The following is a 16,880-nucleotide window of genomic DNA, read 5'->3' as shown; positions in this document are numbered from 1 at the left end:
CGTTATTGTTACCTACGTTCAGAATCTGCCTAGAATACCGTGTGTTTGTGTGGCTTCCGTCGATATTTGTATGAGAAGGACTCCTCCTGAAGTTTCCTTCTGGAGGACAAGATTCAAACTGTGCTTGGTGGTAGTGAACAGTTTACTCAGTTTCATCTTAAGGAAAGGGAAAAATAAAAGCTATTTGTGGAATTTGGAGATGTAACTCTCGGAACTGTTCTGCAAATTACCCGTAAATATATGGATAAACATGGGCAAATAATGGGACCCCATCATCCAGAGCATGAGGGGCTTTTGCTTGGGCCAGCTTCTCCACCCAGTGAAGCGGGATACTGACTGTGACCGCCCAGTCCGCTGGTGCTGTTGCTTCTTACGGGCACGTCAACTCACCATTGAAAATGGGTGCTCTGTGGTCCAGAAGGCGCCGCCCGTGCTTCGAGGAGGCCTCTGTGGGCAGGACAAAGCAGGTCTTAGATGAAGGTCAACTCCTCTTGGGAGCTGGCTTAACCAAAGCTGTAGCTCCAGCGGAGGCCTCTCCGTTTTATACCCCATGTCCTCTAGGGCACCAGTTGGCCTCAGTACCTCTGGGTCAGGACTGGTTCAACCCTGAACCCTCTCTCCCTACCCTTCCCTGGAGTTCACGCCTCCAAGAATTGGGCAACTTCTCAGTTTAAATCCTTAAAGCACCCTCAGAGGGGTTTCCTGGATGGCAAATTTCCAATCTCTGACTTCCAGGAATAGCTACTGACAGAAAGCTGGAAAGGAAAATGGCGAGTCAATGGCAGACTATCTTATTGAGAAATAGTATTCCCTGGGAGACAGTGTTTCAAGCACTATTTCCTTAGTGTCTGTGGATTTTGCTGGTGTTTCAGAAGGTAGTTCGCAATTGCAATTAGGCTTCAGGGGTCTTGTGAAATTACTGCAACTGTTTGAAAATCACTTAGTTTGTATCAAGATATTGAGTTTGAGTAGAAGTGTTTGCCGAGTACACCTTCATCTGCCCTCGAGACATCTGCCGTCCTTGTGACAAGCAAGGTCACTTCTCTTTCCTGAATGGTGTGGATACCACTTTTCATAGCACTTGCTGCTGTTTTCCCACTTGCCACAAGCTTTACTCTTGCCCCTTACCGCCCCCCCCCCCCGACTTCTATCACCATTATGCATTGGTACCCCCTTCCACCCCCAAGAACTCTTCATCCTTCTTTCTTCTCTCTCCTTTTTTTTTTTTTTAACTCTAAAGAACTTATCACTACTGATATACTACACATTTTACTTATTTTCGTGAGTTGTTAACGTCTCTGAAGCAGAGCCCTAGGGTGTCAGACGCTGGAACACAGTTCAACAAAAACTGCAAGGGACAGTGCAATAGAGTCATTCATTCTCTATTGTATTACAGATCCTGGAGGAGGAGCACAGCCAGCTTTGAGGGGCCACGAGGGGTGGTCAAGGCAAGGTGCAGGCAGAGAGGCGGCAGGACCTGGGGCCGCAGGTGGAGTACTTGGGGGTCCCCAGGCAAAGGCCAGAGTGGTCAATTCAAACCTAAAAGAGCGGGTTTTGGTCTTATCCAAGGGACACACAGGAGAAGGCCCTGGGAGATGGGGGACAGCACACATCTCCAGGGTCATTGGGGGTCATATCAGGAACTTAGATTTACTGGTGACTCTGTGGGCAAGCGCTCGAGAGAGGGGCTGGTGTCAGTCCAAGGCCCCGTGGGCAGCTCGGATGCCAAGGCACGATGGATGCCACGCAAAATGGCTGCCAAGGCAGCAATACCGTGGAGTGGCTTAGCTAAACTCTCAACACTTACGTCTTTCTTTTCTCTCTCCTTGGTACAGTATAAGCTCCATGAGGACAGGGGGGTTGCTTTAGTCACTGCTGAATTCCCAGCACCTAATATAATGCCTGAACTTAGTAGATGCTGAATAAACAGCTGCTGAATGAAAGAAAAGTCTGTAGGGGGAATTTGTTAAAAATCTTTGTGTGTGTGACCCAACCAAGAAAATTCTGTAAGGGGAAGAATTTTGTAACTCCACAACTTGTCATCCTAACCATGAGCCCTATCATCATTGTCACCACCATCACTGTTTCCCATTATTAATAATTTGTCTCACCTCTTTCCCAAAATTATGTGGCCACAAATGATAAAAGTTGGGTTACACAAAATTTGGTTTATATAGACAATAGAAGCATAGAAGGTGATAGAGACCTCCGAGATCGTCGTCTTGCCTTGCTCCCATGTTTCTCAGATGAGGAAACTGACAGGAAACGATATAATCATGATTGCACAGCTAATCGCACTGCCTGAATCTGGGGGCATTTTAGTTTTAGAACAGAAAATTCTTGTGACTTTATAAAAAAATTTGAAAACCTGTCCTCATCAGGATAGCAGCTCCCATAAGCACGCAGGCCCTAATTCCCCCTGTTTGCAATCTTGAGGTAATGATTTGGACTACGCCACTTTATTAGAGTGGACCATGTGAGCGGGATGAGTAGGGAGTGGTTGCCGCGCTGTGATTTGAGAGGTAATATGGAGGCCCTGTAACCCAAAATACAGAACACTCTCAGTGTCCAAAATTCCACCGTTGGCCTTTATGCTAAGCTTTACTTACTCTGCAATCTTACTTGAAAAGCAAATCCTCTGAATGGCCAAACACATAAGGTCCCTAATACTTTAGTGGGGACAGAAACTCTGAAGTAATCCCAGAAATCTAGGAGCACAGGAGCCCCGAGATTCTAGAATCGGGGAAGGAACAGAGTGGAGACAAGGAATGTGTTCACAGATGAAGCAAAAATGGCGAGGGTGTACTGCCCACCTAAGGCCAGCTCTGCGTTTCCTCGGCAGTTAAATGGGTAAAAAAAAAAAAAAAAGCCTTTATGGTGAATGGTGGGATATGATGCAGAACTAATCATGTTGTACAATGGCCCTGGGAACAGTGAGACACAGTTATTTAACAATTGTTAATTTTACTAAGAGATAGCATCCTTGGATCTCCTTCTCACTAAGTGAATATTGATGAACATGCAAAGTGAACTTGAGACTGGTGTGGTACATCTCTGGATGTTTCTGCAGTTAAGGTATTTGGCACAAAACAAAGCACGTTTGGGGGGTAAAGATGAAATGAGAGTGTGCGGTGATGTGTCGAGCGCTAGGTGGTCCCTTCCTGATGCAGGCAATGAGGGGATGCATTGTCTGTAGAGAAGCTAAACCTGATACTAAGACTGACCAACAATTGGTCTGCTTTTTATTGTCATGCGCCAACAATTCTAAACAACGTTAGAGGAACCAATCCTCTCCCAAACCATCTCGTTTGTCTAAACAACTACTGTGATTATTGTTGAGATGAAATAAAATATATGAAAGCTTCAAATTAGCACATTTTGATAACTTATCCTTTAATAAACAATGCACCCTGCATGTAAGTTAATTTGGAGCATTCCCAGTTGTACTGTTGGCCCCATGCATGGACTAGGCTGCACCCATTCCTTTCCAGAGTAACGACAGTTGAGGAGTGTTGACGATCGCTTCGAAGGCAGTTTCTATCTCCAAACTTTGTGGTCCTACATAATCCTGCGCTTAAACACTGTACTTGAAATTAACAATTTAGAACAGTGATTCTAAATATGAAGAAACAGAACTTGAGTTACTTCAATTCAGTCACTCCGGGTAGTTTTTATTACAATAGTGAAACAGCGTGCTAACCCTGAGGTGTAATGTGTTTGCTTGAGAAGTGTAAATTGTATTTTAAACATCAAATCTTTTACTAAATTTGAATAATATTCCTTTTTATTGCTAATCATTTGTTTTAAACTAAAGAATAACCCAAGAAAATATAACATTACATCAGTGGTATGACTTAGTTGTCTAAATTATACTTTTTGCAGATGTTTTGGTTTTTATTAAAATTCACTTAGTTACTGTAATGTGATTATTCATTACTGTGACAGATAAATACCTAGGTATAAATTCACCCCTTTTAAAGTGCATTAATGTGATTTATAAGTATTAGTCTATTTTTCTTTATTTGTTCTGTAATAAATATTTCATTTTGTATACAAATACAAAACATAATACATGGTATATTCAACAAAAGAAAGTTTTCACTATCTGCACTCTTTTTCTGGCCATCATTCTCATTCCTTTCATGATTATTACTGAAAATAATGTTTTCCTATGGAGGTGATGGGTGTTAAAAAATAATCCCCTCCAGGTGTCAAATCCTGTAGTTATGCCCCTAATGCCTACACTGATGCTACACTGAGACTTCTACTAGGATCTCTAGTAACTGGTTGCAGCTTTGCAAGCATGCATTGCACTTTGGTTGATTTTTCCAGTGATTTCTAAGCCAATGAGCTATAGAAGAACAATTTGAGTTCTATTTCTAACTCCATCAGAAGATAAGAATACTTATTATTGTAATTACTTTGTCTTTACTAGTTAAATTAACATTCAGCTATTGAGGTTGCTGTGCAATGTATATTATTTCCCTATTGTGTGCTCAGAGCAGTCTTGTCACAGTAACAGCATGCTAGCATGAAAGCCTCAAAACAAATAGGTAAATACACGCCTTTTATGAATTAAAATGGGGTAATTATGTCAGCCTTACTGCATTTGTGGGTGAATAGCTAAAAACAGTTGAAGTAAAAATGTCAGGAAATATTTAATATTAAATACAAATAATCACAAGATTGTCATGAGAATGAGCTACAAAACATAATTTTTAGTTTCTCTTGAAAGAGTATCCAAATTGGAATATGAAAACACAGGCACAAATATTCTTATTTTCCCTTTATTTTAAGCAGCCCCAGTCCTCTACACTGCAGGTACAATTGCTAGAATTTTCCTGTCAAAATAGATCTTTGCTATAAAAGACCACGAAATTATTTTTATTTTAAAAATTTATCTTTATGCTTTATACAAACAGAACCAAAATAAATCCTGAGATTGAAAATATTTTGGCTTCCCAGAAACATGTAGGATTATTTCTTGCGGGGCGAACTTTATTATGGAGATTCGTTTAAAAACAAACACCAGAACTTGCAACTGCGCCTCAGAATAGTCTCTTTGGTTAACTGCACAGTCATCCCAGTGATTCTGCCATTGTGCCAGATCTTTCTGGAATTCCTTTTCCTTGTGAATGGCCTTCAAGTTGTGTGGCATATTCTTCCAAATATTTGATTTTTAAAAATTGAGCCCCATGAATATAAGATGCTTAAGACAAAGCGGTTTTTATTTAAAAAGGAGAGGCAATTGCAGGCTCATTTTTCTTGTGTAACTTCTAAATTAGCTTTGAAGGCTTTTGCAAACAGAAATCCCCTAAATATTTTCCAGTTTCACTAGAATCATCTCCAGGGGAGACCGACTTGAAAGACAATGTGCGTTTGAACACATGGACTGGTAGAGTTGATAGTGATGTGAGTCTCATTTTTAAAAAACGGTCAAATGAATTCTAATGACTTTTGATGTAAAGCAACAATCAATGGCATAACTAAGTTAGCTGTGTTTGAACAAGAATGAAACGCTTAAAGTTAGAAGTCAACAGGGAAGTCTGACATAATCAGTTTCAGGATCATATTAAATTTTCTCCTATCTTTTCCTCTTAAATTTTGCCTAGAACATTATTGATGGTGAATTAATGACATTATTTTGCACATATTCTTGATCTTGTTTTAAAAATGGTTTGAGGAAACTAGCAATAAAGGATATAATAGTACGTATAATAGTATAACATTAAGAAAGATCAAAATAATAGAATAGTGTAGTACAATAGGATACAAGAGGATAAAAATTTAGATAAACTGAAGCAAAGGGAAGGTAAAGACAGAATAGTAGAATGAGTACAACACAAAAATAACTAAAAATGTATACGAAAAAGCTCTGGCAAAGGTTAAATAAAAGTCAAAATGTCAGCTCTCAGCTTTTAGTTACCAAAGCAGAGAGGAAAATTGTGTTACAAGTATATATGTGTGTGTCAGTTCATTTTGTGTGCATGTGTGTGTGTGTAGCAGAAGTGGTGGGCCGGTTAGCTTAACTAGATGAAAATCTAAATCTGACTTTGCCATTAACATAAAGTTTTAATTTCTCTGTGCTGCAGTAAATGTGGGGATTTAATATTTCACTTCTCCCTACTTTGGGAGCACATTACAAAAAATAAATAAATAATTAGAATGTTAAAAATGGTGCCCTACTTCCAGTTCATAAGTCATGAAGAAACTAGAAACAGCTGATATTATTTAAGGGCGAGTCAAAGGGAATAAACGAGCCTCACTCCCGTACCAGTCTCTTTATATGTGCTATGCATGTAATTCATCCACGAGTCTTAGAAAGTGAGATTCCGATTTTACAAATGAGGACCCTGGGCTCAAGGTTTCTTTAAACAGAGATGGCATTTGAACTGCGCCTGCCTAACCTGAAAGCCAGTGTCTTCTCCACCGACTGCACTGCTTCCTAACCCCTCCGAGGGCTTTACTGAACAACCATCTGAGGTAGCATAATGGAGGGTTTTCCCTAAGCATCAATCTTTGATTTTCAAAAAGGCCCAAGATAACTTCTGTGCACTCATTTGAGTTTCAACCTTTCTATTAGCCATTTACCACCCGAACTATTATTTACTCAATGTTTTTCTTTATATGAATTGATCTTTAAATTTAAGGAGGAAAGTTTATATCACTATTAAAAATGTTAAATCAGTGGGCTTGCTAGACATGGAAAGAAATATAAAGAGAAATAACTATCAAAGATGTGAGTTCAGGGGCTGGCCCGGTGGCGCAGTGGTTAAGTTCACACAGTCTGCTTGGCAGCCCAGGGTTCAACGGTTCAGATCCCGGGTGCAGACATGGCACCGCTTGGCAAGCCATGCTGTGGTAGGCATCCCATGTATAAAGTGGAGGAAGATGAGCACGGATGTTAGCTCAGGGCCAGCCTTCCACAGCAAAAAGAGGGGGATTGGCAGTAGTTAGCTCAGGGCTAATCTTCCTCAAAAAAAAAAAAAAAAAAAAGATGCGAGTTCATGCAGCGCCTAGGAAGCTCTCAGGCACCACCAACTGGGCATCCCAAGGGACCATCCTGTGCAGGACTGGGACGTTAGGAAGCTCCTCCCTTCCTCAGGGGCAGGGGAGTGGTCTTCAGTAGGAGTTTCCCCGAGGGTCACGTAGGCGTGGATGTTATCATGTCGGTCACTCTTCCACTTTCAGACATCAGAGAGGCATGGTATTGTGGTAGAGACCCAGCCCTAGGGAAGACGAGGGGACATGCCCTTTGCTATTAGAAAGCGGCAGCTGCAGCTTAGAGTACTTTATTCAGCGGAGCTAATTTGGGCAAAAGGGCAGGTAGAAGAAAACAAAACAAATGACCCTATTCTGTGAGAAGAGAAGAAATTATTTTCAACTTTTTTTTAGCATTACTAAGATTTAAATGCCCTTGTTCTGAAGCTTCAAATTTCCAGGAAGCCAAATTTGACAAATCAGATAACGTGTCATTAAATCAATGTCAATCTGACATTTAAAAAACATTCATGTTGTCAATTAAATCATTTTTCTATTATTTTTATAAATAATATTTTGAGAAAATCCAAGAGATAACAGCTGGTAATTAAAGCATTTCTATATCTTTCAGAGTGTGAATTCTGGGAAATCAAGCATTTAGTTTAATCTTTACATTTTTTTCCTAGAGCCTAGCATAGCATATTGTCTGATAAATGTGTGTCAGAATATTCTGAATGGATTTATTTCCTTACCAGACATCAAACTCAGGTTTAATTAGTGGTTCATCTTATGAAGAAATGACTTCCACATGTAGCAAATAGTTATGAATGGCACAGACTATTTCTTGGACAATATAAAGCAAAGCCTTGCAGACATTAATTGAGCTCTGTTAATAGTTTGTGGGTTACTACAACATTTGTTCAATGTTCCTGTTGATGAATTTTATTTTTGTTCAGTCCCACTTTTGGCAGAACATGACTTTTTCCCCAAGCCTTATAACATGTGAATTTTGAGTAAATGTCTTTCCATGAATAATGATGAAGTTTAACAACTCAGCAAACTTTATAAAACACTTAGACCTACTCAATTCTACCATTTTATTAACTTAACTATTTAGCCATTTTGTTAACTCAAAGGACCCATTCAAGCAACGAAGTAGGCATTCCTGCAATATAATGTACAGTGGAACATTCAAAACCAAGACCAAGTGGAGAATTCATATAATTTTGATAATCTGGAGGCATAACTAATCATAGGCAGAGACAGTTGCATGAAAAGGTCATTTCTTAATCTTTGATTTAGAATGAAATGAACATTAATTGAATACCTATGCATTTAGAACTTGGTATCACTCAATGCTCACAATAACCCAATGAGGCTAGGAGGAAAGTGAAGACCACAGAGTTTAATTAATTTATCCAGGACTCCCCAGCTTGCAAATGGCAGAGCTGTGATTTGAAATCAGGTCTGCATGACCATCAAAGATTGTATATTTCCTCTATACCACTCTGCCTTTATGGTTAATGAAAATGTTCAAAATAAGCACTTGGAATTCTTGGATACTGGCAACTCTATTGCCTCAGTATACAGGAATCACTGAAAGCTGTGGAGTTACTGGGCGAGGGGAGTCATAGCATATCAGGTCAATATTACATTGAACAAAGTCAGGATAGACTGGCGAATGGTGCGGAGCTCACAAAGCCCTTGTAGAGCGAGTTCCAGAAGGGAATTTCTAAGATGGGAGTGCCAAATGCTTTAAGGTTCACTGAAGCGTAACTGCAAAGAATGTGTCCTATGACGGGCAGCATCTGCAGGCCTCAGCTGTTGCTAGTCTAACAGGTTGAGCAAAGCTCTGCACAGTGTGTCTGAAGAGAAGTGTCATAAATGGTGACAAATTCTCTGAATAGTGCTAGACACGGGAATCACAGGGCAGAATCCATCTGTGCTGAACACGGCCTGAATCACTGTTTGCACAATGGCCTTTTTATACGCACATGCAAAACCATACACTCAAACATCATTGATTTTAGGTGGGTGGGATAATCTGCTTTATTACATATTTAACATTTTGCTACTTCATTGAATCAAGACTAAGCTTCTTTTGTGTTACTGTGGCACTGGGAATACAAAGATGCGAAGGCGAATGTCGTTGTCCTCAAGAAGTTCAAAATGTTGGTGTGGGAGGTGGGGGTAAGATTTGCACAACTAATATGTGAGACCAGTGCTCTAGAGCTTGCATTTCTCTTGTTTTAGTTACACACCCACACACACACACACACGTTTGTATATATTCAAATGAAACAAGCCTAGGAATGTGTTCCAAGGTAGTTCTACTGTATGTGAACTGTCCTAAAGAAAAATTTAGCTTATCAATTGACTAAGTATAATACATATTAGCATATCAACAGATTATATAAGTTCACTTATATCTTCTTTATAGTCCTATTTATACATCATATTTTCTTCATGAATAATGCAAATAAATCTCATACTAGCACATGTACATGAATTCAATGTTATCGAGCAAGGGAGGCTGAAAGGGGAAACCAAAAGTGGGGGAGTGTGTACTAGGCATGTAGGAGTGCTTTTCTATTTGTGTGTCTATTACGGCAGAAATTAAATATAGTAACAATCACTTTCCTTAGAAATTTATACTTATCTACATATCCAAATCTCATACATTTGGAAGCAAAAACTTTTCCCTTGCATGTATATACTTACGATATTAGATGTTCAGGTTTCTAGGATTCTGTTTGTCAGAGAGATAGACCTACAGAGATATAATATTGCTCTGGGGATGCTCTTCTTTGCTTTGTATGCCTGGTGAACTTCAACCATCACCTCTTCAGACAATTTCTGTATTAACAATGTACGGAAGTAATCTTCCATATTGCAATGTTAACACATTGTAAGAGCTACAATGTACCATTCAAAATCAGGTGCTATTCTTTGTCTTTGTGTCTAGCTCTGGAGTGGCATATAACAGGAGCACAATAAAATTTTAACATTAATTATGAGTTTTTATTGACTAAGTTAAGGTCTCCATTTCAACTAGATTACTCAGCAGTTCTTAATTCCAAGTCATAACCTATGTTCAATCTTGTTTAGACCTTTAATATTAAATAAAATGGCATGTGCTATTTAATATGAGGGAAATACACATCATGGGCACGAAGCCATTGATCACAACATTGGTTAAGTCCTCTTGCTGCTATCAGTTAGCAAGCTACAAGCGTCGCTACCCCCTTCTGATTACTCCCTTAGCAAAAGCAGAGTTAGAGGCTTGGCGTTTGCTTTATTTTAGATTCAAAAAATTTTTTTAGATTATGGACAAAGATTAAAGTTCTTTAAGAAAATGTTAAAATATTCATTTTAAATGTAAACTTATATACAGTAATTCATAACTTTTAAATAATTTTATTAATTCTACACTTTAGTAAATATACATTGCTCTGTAAATGTACATTATAGAAATGGTAAATAATAGAATATCTGGCTAAGAGCTTCTCAGGAGCCTCTATAGCATTAGCTAATAATCTTTGCTAATCATGATAGATAAGATTTTTAGGCTGAATTATGGAAGACTGACAACTCGTCCTATTGGTGAATCTAAGAAAAGAGTTCTTCACAAATTAATCAATCCCTAGGAGACTGCAGAAGGCTGTGTTGTATTCAATAGCACCTGCTGAAAGACCAAGTAAAACATGGTACTTTAATCTCTGTTAGACACTAGACTTCTACTTCTAAAATATAGAAGTCATTAAATTGCTCATTTTAGACAGGCGAAAGCTAAAATTCTTTTTGAATTTTTAATTATTGACTATCCTCCTATTTTACCAGTATATATATAATACCTATTAAAACTTAAAATGCCTGATTGGCATGCCTTTTTTCAATTGTTGTCTTGCCTATTCTCAATTCAGTTTTTAGGAAGTAGTTCAAGATAATTGTAGCTCATGAAAACTCTCCCAATTACCAAGCTATTTCTCCAACGCACATAGTAGATACTCAATTACACACTCACTTCAGTAATTTCACAATTGTTTTCATTTTTGTTTGATTATTTTCAGCTTGTTATTTTTTATGCATTGTAGTTTCTGAGAGGAAAGTTATATAAAGCATTTGCAAGTAATTGGCAGCTATATTTAAGCAAATGAGTCCTTTAAAATTTTTTTTATGGGATACGTTTCCTAGAGACAAAAATCTTTAAAAGACAAAGTCGAGTCTGATACTTAAGTATTTTGAAGTAAGATAATTCAGAAGCTTAAGTTAAACGTCATTTATTTTAAATGTACAAATGACTTATTTTTATCACTCATGCACTGTAATAGAACAGCAGGTTGAAGATGCAACGAATATGCTTTGAACACTTCAAGAAACACAATGCAAACATTCACTTTAATAATGTTTCCTTTGTTAATGCAAAACTGAGTGCATTTTTTCCTCGCCTCTGGCTGAGCCATGACTAGCTGAGTAGCAACAGCAGAGTGCAGAAAGAATTTTTCAACAGCAATTTGCTTGTTCTAATTTACTTTTCAAGGTTGACGATCAGGATCATTATGTTGCTTGCAAAAAGATCTATTTCTATTAATTTGATCCAGTCATTCCTCTTGTTCTCATCATATTTAGTTTCTCTGGCAGCTTTAAGTGAGAAGTGCGACCGGTGCTCGAGTTCCATAGCTTTATAGGCAAAGTGATTTCCTATATCCTTTAGAAACAAATCTGTTATACCCGTTGAGAAAGTATGGGTACACTGAAATGAGTGACTCAGGTATGAAACCTTAGCCTTTTGCTCTTCAAATAGAAATACTCTTTCTAGTTAGATCTATGCAACAGTAACACCACAGCATTATCTGTTCAATTCGAACTCTGTTTAAATAAAGAAATTCTAAGAAGGCTTGCTTTTTAGCTTGAACACAAACATCACTCATCAACAGGATCAAGAAATAGAAATCTTACATAATTTTAAAATTTTATATGACACATACTGAAAAAGTAAGGCTTATTCCATTACACTCTAAAAATGTAACGGAAAATTATCAAGTTATTCTCCACATTTTCAATAAATTTCAAAATAACTAAATGGTTTCTCAATCCCCTTTCTGTGAGAATGTGTATTAGTTCCAATGTATATAGTTCCAACATTTAAACAGCCCCAGCTAAGTGATTTGGAAAATTCAATGGTATTACATTCTTCACACTAAACACAACTGTAAAACTGGCAAAGAAGATAAACTCTTGCTTCAATCACTGGTAAATCAGCAAAGTTAAAAATATAAATAAAATGGATCACACTTATGGAGGCTATGCTTCTAAAAGGGAAAAATCACAAGGTTTAAAAATATAGTCATTAGTTATCTCTTTAAAACCTGCAGAGGGCACTCAAGTCCCTTGAAAGAAAAAGTAAAATTTTAACAGGGATAACAATAATTTTTTATTTTTCATTTTTATTATTAGTAGTGTGTTAACTAAACAATTATCTTTTTTACAGGAACTACTATTTAAAAAGAAGATAGTTAAAGTAAACACACAGTTTGACTTTAAATGTTTAACGGATTATTAAGATACACAAATTTTCACTCCTACTGGAGAAACAATTCAGCAGGTGGTTTCCATCCCAAGGCATCCATCAATCTGTAAATACCGTGCATCATACATTAACACCACACTGCCAACAATTACACAGGGATGAGCCAGTGCCTTAGAGAAATCAACCCGGACCTCAGAGTAACCTGCTTACAAGGCAGTAAACTAGTAATACAGACAAGGCATTGCACTGCTCCAGGCTATATTATCATAGCCATAAAACAGGTGATGAAAAAAATTAGGAGCTAGTTGAAAAGCCTTTAGCGCATAAGAGTTGTAACTATTTTGTAAGAGTAATCTCATGAGTTCTTCGGCAGTTTTCATTTTAATGAATTTCTTCATTACCATTAAATAACATTGTGTTTGGAGGGAAGATATTTGAATATCTGACTTTAAATATTTGTCTTCCTTTGACATGATACTGAAGTATTTCATAGGGAAACCCACCAAGTCAGACACACTAACCTATTACATAAATATACACATGGGGGCCGGCCGGGTGGCATAGTGGTTAAGTTTGCATGCTCTGCTTCCGGGAGCCCTGGGTTTGTGGGTTTGGATCCCAGGCGTGGATCTACACATTGCTCATCAAGCCATGCTGTGGTGGTATCCCACATGCAAAGTGGAGGAAGACTGGCACACATGTTAGCTCAGGGCTAATTTTCAAGCAAAAAGAGGAAGATTTCCAACAGATGTTAGCTCAGGGCCAATCTTCCATACCAAAAACAAAAATAAAAAAAAAAAACAAAGTAGGGGCCAGCTCGGTGGCACAGTGGTTAAGTTCGCATGTTCCGCTTCTCAGTGGCCCGTGGTTCGCCGGTTCGGACCCCGGGTGCAGACATGGCACCGCTTGGCAAAAGCCATGCCTTGGTAGGCGTCCCATATATAACGTAGAGGAAGATGGGCATGGATGTTAGCTCAGGGCCAGTCTTCCTCAGCAAAAAGAGGAGGATTGGCAGTAGTTAGCTCAGGGTTAATCTTCCCACCCCAAAACCCCCCAAATCTGTACATACATGTTTTATATAGATTCTTTCTCTATGGAGTATTTCAAAACATACTGCAACATTTTATTAATTAAATATTTACTGCATAGAGTAATTATTAAAAATACTAGTTTCTTAGCAATAGAGCCAAGGGATCCTGCTTTCCATCTTAGACTTTTTCTGATCCTCAAGTTTGCTGTGGTTGAGTAACTTGCTATCAAAGATCTTAGAAACAGTTTGGTTACTAAATTGAAACTAGAGAGGCTGGTTTGGCACCAATATAACTTAGACAGGCACTTCTTTGAGTCATTGTTTCAATTTAGAAATTGGATCACAAACAGTTTGAGCCAAAAAATGAAAATAAAAAAATTATCTAAATAACTTGTACTGCAAACTGCTACTAGAATAATGAACTATAAAGCACTTAAAAATGCTTTGTCTATAATAATAAAATTAATTATTATTAATTTAATATTTAAAAACAAATTTTGTTACAAATCAGTTTCTTTTTTTAAGGGTTTGAAATATACTTGAGGAATAAATTCCTAAATTTGACATCTTGCAAGATAAATACTGACATTGATATTAACAATGGTTTAAAAGAGAATTCTTTGAGAAACCTAGCATGAAACACTTCTTAAAATTTATTCTTATAATACTGTGCAAAACTCCATATAATATTTCAAAGTTTAAAATTATGGAAGTGGTACCCAGTTAAATGAGAAAAAGGCAGAAAAAGTAGTATGCAATACTCTGGAAAATGGTTATTTTGCTAATTTAAAATAATTACTCTGAAGTATTTTTGTAAGGCATCATTTACCTTTCTTTATGAAAAAAGTCTTCATTCTAAAAATGAATGCAATTATTCTTATAATAGGAACATAACAAGCTCCTTTTCCTCAAAAAAGGACAAAGTTAACAAACAAAGCTTTGGGATCAGAAGTCTTAAGACGAATAATTGTGTATTAGAATATGTTTTCCCCAATGGGATTTCTTTACCACATAGCATGACATTTTTTAATGGGGGAGGGTGGGGAAAAATCTTGTAGTTTAATAAAACAGAAGTTGTAGCCACTGCTTTAATTTTGGGGTTATCTCAGGGCCAGTAAGCATACAGTCCAGTACATGAAACAAAACCAGAAGATATACTTAGAATGTAGTCTTTGTTTCTTCTTTCTTCAAAGCCTATGTTTCCTAAAATCATTGTTAGGCAAAGCAAAAAGAAATGTTTGTTCTATTACGTAAGAAATAAACTTCATTTGGTATTCAATTGACTTTCTAACTTAGCAGACAGGACTTTACATCTTCAAATACTGAAAATAAATTGCATTCTTGGCCCTTGCTTTAAAAGGTTAGAGAGAATAAACGCACACCCTGGTAGTGTTCTAGTGATCTCCCTAATCTCAGTTGCACTTTGTCAGAACGAGGTAACTGGTAGTTAAGTGAAATACCCTAGATCAAAGGGGGATTAATCACCAACTGAATCCTTGCTGAATAAACCTGTCATTCAAGAAAATTATTTCCACTGAACTTAGCAGAGGATTGAAGGTATTTGCATAACAGGGACCAACGTACTTCAGCCAGGTTAAAAGGTTCAGAATTCATCCCATGTTTAGCTTTTTGCCTCCTTTTCCTTTCAGCAGCCCGGTACAATGGTTTCTAATCTGATAATACAGCTAACTATCTAAATGATGTCAGAACAGGAAAGTATTGCAAAGTTTGGATGAGGGATGGATCAATTTCACTTTCAGTAACTCCTAAATCTGATTTGTTGGAATTTAAGATGTAATCCTAAAAAAGTCCCTTAAACCTGAGGACTGTTTATTAACATCCCTTTTCTGACCTTTGTCTTAGAAACAACCATTCTGCTGTGGCAGCAGTCGCCACAGAGGCTCTGGATGGTGACTCGCCCTCCCTGCGTCTCTGGGGTGCTGCAGGAGTCTACGAAGGTCAATAAAGCAGTTTGAAATACTAAAAAAAGAACACAAGGAAATGTGAGCAGTTGTTACTATGTATAAAGTTGTGCTTTGAAAGATCTTAAATCATACAATGTAAAAAGCACAATAATTTTAAGTCTTTATATTGAGTTGGTGTGAAAAAATTAAATTTTATGAGACAGACTAATTTTAATGAAAAAAAATTTTTTTTAAACAAATAATTCTCCTAAGAATTCCCAACAAGGCTATTTACTTCAATCTTGACATTTGAACCAATTATTGAAAAAGTAAAAAATGCCCACTAGTGTAAGGGTACTGCCTTACACTGTAAGGGTATTGCTGGCTTTAAAAAGTTTTAAAAATATTGTTTAGTAACAAATGAAGAAAAGAAGGGTTTTACCAAAATTATGAACCATTTTTTCTGGAGACCATTTTCAGAAATTTAACACTTTCTGTACCTTTTGGGTCTACTGAAGTATAATTATCCATAGGATAGACATCAGATTTCCTAATCATATTTAGGCACTGAAAGGGAATTTAGCAATTTTGCATCTCGAGTAGGTCTGACACCACCCACATCTTTAACTGGAAGTAGGTGCTCATATTCACCGCAAACGCAAAGCATCTTTCAAGTTAAAAAATGCAAAGAATAGTTATCAAAGAAATGAATAAAATCCATAGTGAGATAATTTTTTAGAAAATGATTGAAGTTTTAACCCAAGAAAGGACTCTTAGAGTGTCTTATAGCTTAGAATAAGAACATGTCAATCACGATTAAGCTTCTGGAATCGGAATCCCTTTGAAATGCAGCTGTTTCTTCTTTAATTGTGGCAGCGGACTCTGAAGAAAAGAAAGGTCCAGCCTTAAAGATGAGTAGGGAATACAAAATAGCTCAGGATTAGTTGTGGAGTTCAAAGGTCGCTAATTACACTAAGGAGTTCCCAGACACAGGGAAAACATTAAACAGGTCACCTACCAAACGGGAAACAGACTTTGTCTTCAGAAATTATCCTGAAGTGACAGGTTTCTAGACAAAATCAAAAGATCGCAGTGTGCCCAGCTGATCTCAACGGGATAAAAACATGACTTGGTTTTAGTTCTGTAGCGTTATGTTAGAATGGAATGGCCACAGATGGCATCAGGTTCCCCATCAGCCCTCTACTTTTCCAGTCTCCCTAGATTTTCCTCAGGTTTCTAGAAATGTCAAATCAAAGTTCCACTGGTTTTTCTGATTGCTTATAAAGTTTTCCCCAGGGGATTATTATATTGACTTTCTGCCTACTCACTAGATAAATGCCTCTTGCCTATCCTTAGTGTTCTTCGCTGAACATTTATACAATCAAGATGCCCAAATGGCTCCATTAATATGAACATAAGTTAAATGTTAAGCTTT

The sequence above is a fragment of the Equus caballus genome, chromosome 24, assembly GCF_041296265.1.
Source record: "Equus caballus isolate H_3958 breed thoroughbred chromosome 24, TB-T2T, whole genome shotgun sequence".
Classification (NCBI taxonomy): Eukaryota; Metazoa; Chordata; class Mammalia; order Perissodactyla; family Equidae; genus Equus; species Equus caballus.
The sequence above is the reverse complement of the archived record's forward strand: the minus strand, read 5'-3'. Positions refer to the sequence as shown.